This window comes from Apis dorsata, unplaced genomic scaffold, assembly GCF_000469605.1.
Source record: "Apis dorsata unplaced genomic scaffold, Apis dorsata 1.3 scaffold_256, whole genome shotgun sequence".
Lineage (NCBI taxonomy): Eukaryota > Metazoa > Arthropoda > Insecta > Hymenoptera > Apidae > Apis > Apis dorsata.
Genome location: NW_006263534.1, coordinates 1,132,056 through 1,137,322, shown reverse-complemented (window position 1 = coordinate 1,137,322; position 5,267 = coordinate 1,132,056).

Genomic DNA, 5,267 nt, shown 5'->3' with positions numbered 1-5,267 from the left:
CCTGGCTCGATGGCCTCCTCCACGACGGGACCCACCACCTCGCTCAGCCGACCTCCCAGCCTGCTGACTTCTACCTGCGACCTGAACGACCCTGTTCTCTCCCCCTTTTCTACTTTCCCTTAATTCCGAGCTACTTCTTCCCTCTCAGTTTTATCCTCCTTCTCTCCTTCACCTTCGTCCTCTGTTTCGTCGGCTAATCGCGATCGCGTACCCTCTCCTCGGCCAGAGAGAACCTCGAACCTCGTACAGGTTCACGCGCGATCGATAACCACCGAACGAGTATATACGCGAAAAAAATATACTGCGCGATATTCGGCGGCGCACACTCTTTCCTCGGCCGGATCGTGGATCGGCTACGGCTCGCCGAAAATTCCCTCCTCTGTCTTACCGTCACGAGGGAAAATGTCGTCGATGCGTGGAGAAGATGTCGGTCGACGTGCAAAATGGCGAGCGATCGATGCCTTCCTCGCCGCCCTCCGCCTTTCGGAGGGAGGATCAAAACGGTTGAATGAAAACACAAAAAGCGACGCACCTGATATACCTCACCGGATATATATTATTATTATCCCTTCCTCCCTCTGGTTTCCTCTCGTCGCCTCCGAAAGCCACGATTACACCTTTTCCCTGGTGAACAGCCCTCCGTCTCTCCCACGATCCCCCTCAACTTTCGTTCGCCGTTCACCACCAGCACCACCTCGACGTCGCACTCCCGCCGCACTCGATTTACCACTTTTCCAGCCGTTCCCTCCACGCGGTCCTCCCCGTAGATCCGTGGATTAGCCCCGAACTTTCCTTCCCGATGGATCGATACGAGCCAACAACAAACCATCCACGAGAACGTTCACTCTTCTTCCTCTCTGGACACCAGATACCTCTTTGTTTACCCTTGCCCTCCCGGCTACTCTCTCCGGATCAACCAGAGATATATTCGATATTATTCCGCTTCTTTCCCGATCCTATCCTATCTTCTATCTTCCTCGTTTCTTCCTCTTCCACTCGCTCTTCCTCTTCGGGTTATCTCCTCGACGAACTCGCGTACGACTCCTCGTCCCGGCAATTGCAACGCACTCCTCTCGAAATTACGTATGTAAACGTGGAACCCACTTTGACCTGTACACGCTCGCGAGCGTACACGAGCTGTCACTGTTGACAAAGCGCGTTGTTGGGGCTGGCCGTGTGTGTGTGTGTGTATATGTGTGTGTATGTGTGTTGACAGAGCTGGTCGGGAAACAGTGGCGCGGCGAGCTCCGATTCGTGTCTGGTGCTCCCGTGTTCGCCGACGTCGCCGTCACCGTCACCTCGTCCTCGTCGTCGTCGTCGTCGTCGTTGCACGATTCCTCTCGTTCGTTACTTCGCTCGTTCGTCCGTCCACCGCCAGTCTTTCTGCGACCAACCAACACGTAGCACGCCCCATCCCCGTTATCGCTGCGCGCGCAGTCGTTCGATAAACGCGCTACGTCGATTGCACGGGGGTGGAAAGAGNATGAACAGAGAGAGAGAGAGAGAGAGAGGGAGAAGAACGGGAGGAAGGGTGGGACAAGGAAGGAGAGAACACAGAGGGAGCGGAGGAGAGGGAGGATCTCCGGTCGAAGGAGAAGGGTGGCGAGGAGCCGCGAAGGTGAAACGAAGAGGGGGACCAGCCACGCCGCATACGCCCAAACTTTTCTTTCTTTCGTTCTTTCGTCGACGCCGCGGCGCCCTCCGCTCGCGAATTTCCGAATAACCCCTCCACCCTCCCGCGGCCCTTACGCCGTCGATGTTTGGCCGGAAGCGACCGCGAGACCTGAACGTAGGTCGAGATTCTATCCTCGGCGAGGGCTGACGTTTCTCGACCCTCCTCCCCCCTGCCAGTGGGGCTGCTTCCCGCTATGCGGTTTTCGACTCGACCGACAATTTTATGCCACGGATTCTTCTCTCGCCCCTCTTCCTTTCACCCTTTCAGTGGTGGAGGTGGAGGGCTCGACGTGTTTCTGGGGTATACGGGGTATGCATGGCGTTTCATGGAAATGGGTTAGATCGATTGGATCGATCGATGAGGAGGAGGAGGAGAGAGGTTTCGTGGACCGGTTACTCGCGAGTAAAAGAATCGGAAAATGAAATTTTGCGCGAATGAAGATCGGCCAGCTCGTGATCGATCTTTATTTTACATTTTATACGGATAATATAATCTTTTGTGTAAATATTTTAAATGCGATTTAAGTATTAACGGTATAAATTTTCAGAGCAAAAAAACATCGATCATCAGCGATGCCATTTAAGTCGTGTCAAACGAGATTTCCTTTGAGAAAAGAAAGGAAGGGAAAAAAAGGAAAGAAAAATAAATATTTTCCGATGCAATAGATTCTCGAGGTTTACATAAGCGTCGTGACGTGGACGAAAGAACAGATTCTCACATGTGTATAGCACGACAGATCAGAATCTTGCGAATATATAGATAATCGTATACGTCACAATTTTTATATACTTTAATGCAAATTGTTCGAAGGCTTGTTCGAAAGTGTCGTGACACTTTTCCATCTCGTGACGTTTTATTACATTTCTCTATCTGTTGACACATCTGTTTCATTGCGTAATTAAGCTCGCGATGATAATAACACTTTTGTTCTCTACGTTCTTTTCTCCTCCTTTCCCCCCAATAATATTAGTTATTAGTGAATATAAATAAATACCAAGATTATTTCGTACTTCCTGGGAAACGACAATTCACGTCCATTTGATAATTCCAGACTTGAACGTTCCAGATTTAGTCAACCTCGTGTATATAGTAGGAAACTGTTCCAAGAATTGTATACGCGAGTACACAATATCGGTATTATTCTCTTCTCGAAAACAAGACGTACTCGAAAGATAGACACATACCGTGTGTGTGCGTGTACGTACAAACACGTACGACGTGTATTTATCGTTATCTGACGTTTCACGTCACATTCGAAACGTGACCACGCGACATTTGTCTGGACGAGACACCCGATATGTATGACGTTTTTTTTTCATCCCACTCGCATTGCTCGACCTACTGAGCACACATTCCACAAAAGCTGATCGAACGTTCCATCGAACACCTCCTCTACGCCCTCCTCCGTAGAATAAAAGTCAAAATTCCAACCGAATGCTTCCCTCGAATTCATTCGATTCACGGGAACTCGTGCGTCGTTTCACTCCAATTCCCGCCCCGATTATTAATTAGCCCCTGATTAAATATTTTCTCCTCGTGAAATTTCTTGGAACGTGTAATTTGCTCCGAGCGCAAAGTTCGTTAAAAGAAACAATGATTACACGGGAATCGAATTTCCGTTCCCAAACACGTGATAATTTCCCGCCAGAAAATGGGTGTATACAGCTCGAACGACGATTCGAACGTTGGATTATTGGAAACAAGATCGAAAACACGACGGAGGATCGTTAGCAGGTGGAAAGATGAGATGATTAAGATGAGAGTGCAAAAAAAAGAAAAGGAAGAATGAGAAACGATCGGGGACAGGATACATCGATTAATACGACGCGCTAATTAACGTTTCATTTAACAACCAGGTGAATCTAGTCCACCTAGATAGATGGTGGAAAAATCCAGCATGATACGAGAGAGAGAATCGTTACACGCAACAAAGTAAAAAAAAAATACCCTACAATAAAAAGCTTAATGCAGATCAGAAAATTGTTGCATCCTCAAAGAATTAATTTTTATCTTCTTAATAACGTTTGAATATTTCATTTTAACACACTGCATATTATACGAATACAAAGGATTAAATATTCCAAAAAAAGAAGTTTCCCAAAACTTTCTCTTTCACTTTTATTCCCCTGTTTATTCCAATCTAATCTTTCATCCACCATGCGAAAGAAGATGAGAAAATCGATGGAGAGCGTTTACGGAAAAGAACTCAGCTGATAGAACGCGTTGCATTCTTGACCGGTCGGTCGTCGAGAAGACTCGAGAGAAGAGAAGAAGGGTCGCTTATTAAAAGATGAATCCATGGACACGGTGCCAAAGCGTATCGATCCCCCCCTTCTGTGTGGAATTTCAAGTCTTTCCCGATTCGAGAGGGGTTATTATTTCCGTCGAAACAATCCTTCTCGTCCAACGATCATCCATTCGCTTTTAAACCGTTAATCGGCCACGATTAACCGGCCAATTTTTCGCCTGGTCTCGTTTCGAAAGAAGGAACGAAAGCTGTGCAAGTGTTCTTCGAGTTCCAGTTTCTTTCAGGATACGTGCACGATGGAAACTGTTACAAGGTTCTCGGTTCTCTCTCTCGAACCGAGAGAGAGAGAGAGAGAGAAAGAAAGAAATGTCGACTACTTACTTCGCGGCGATCCTGAGAACTGACCGGGTCGAGTTTATTAAAGATGCACGAGCATCTTTAAGCCTTGGCGAATAGTTTCGTGGCGCTGGTGTTAATTCATCGTGCCACTGCGCGTTTATCATTTCAACCGTTCAAGAAGTTCGGTATTAAAGGGAGTCCGTTCCAAATATTGAACACGTTCCGCGATGATTGTGCTCCTTCGAGAACGAGAGGAAGGAGAAACGCGAATTTGTACGATTTATAAGAAAGAAACATTGTTTTCGATTGAGAAATATATATGTATGTACTAATGTACTTCTACAAATATTGTTCTTTTTTCGAAATTATTTAAATATTTTTATATTGTATCAATTTTATTTGTTACATTGACGAATTTTCGAATACGAAGATTAATGATATGTATATATATATATTTTTTTTTAAATAACTGCTTTCTTGTAGCAGTTTGATTTTGATTATACGTACTTTCGAAATGAAATTTGAATTCAAAAGTTAATCCTCTATAAAGTATTTTTCGAAATATTAAACGAATCAAAATTTACAAACGGTTTCAAATAAAATCATTATCAACAGGGATTAATAATTAAAAATTATTCGTTCGATTCGTTTTTGCCTGTCCTCCCTTTTAACCAACGTTTAAGAACAATGAAGAAATGATTAAGGTTCCATTTAAAGTGCATGCAAAAGAGAGAAAAAGTATCTCGATATTATAATAGGAATATTCAAACAGGTTGAAAACGAGGAATTCACGAGGAAATAGGGTTGCTCGAGGCACGGCCGTAAGGAATAGGAAAACTCTCGGCAAGATCTGGAGGAGAAGGTAAACAGGTCGGCGTGGAAATGGAATCAGCGAGATCTCTCGGCTTTAAAGGATTTCCCTGGCTGCCTGACCCGAATGGATCCTCTGAGGCTTCCGCGTCGGATTTCTGGATACATGTATTCTATTAATACCGACAAGTCGAT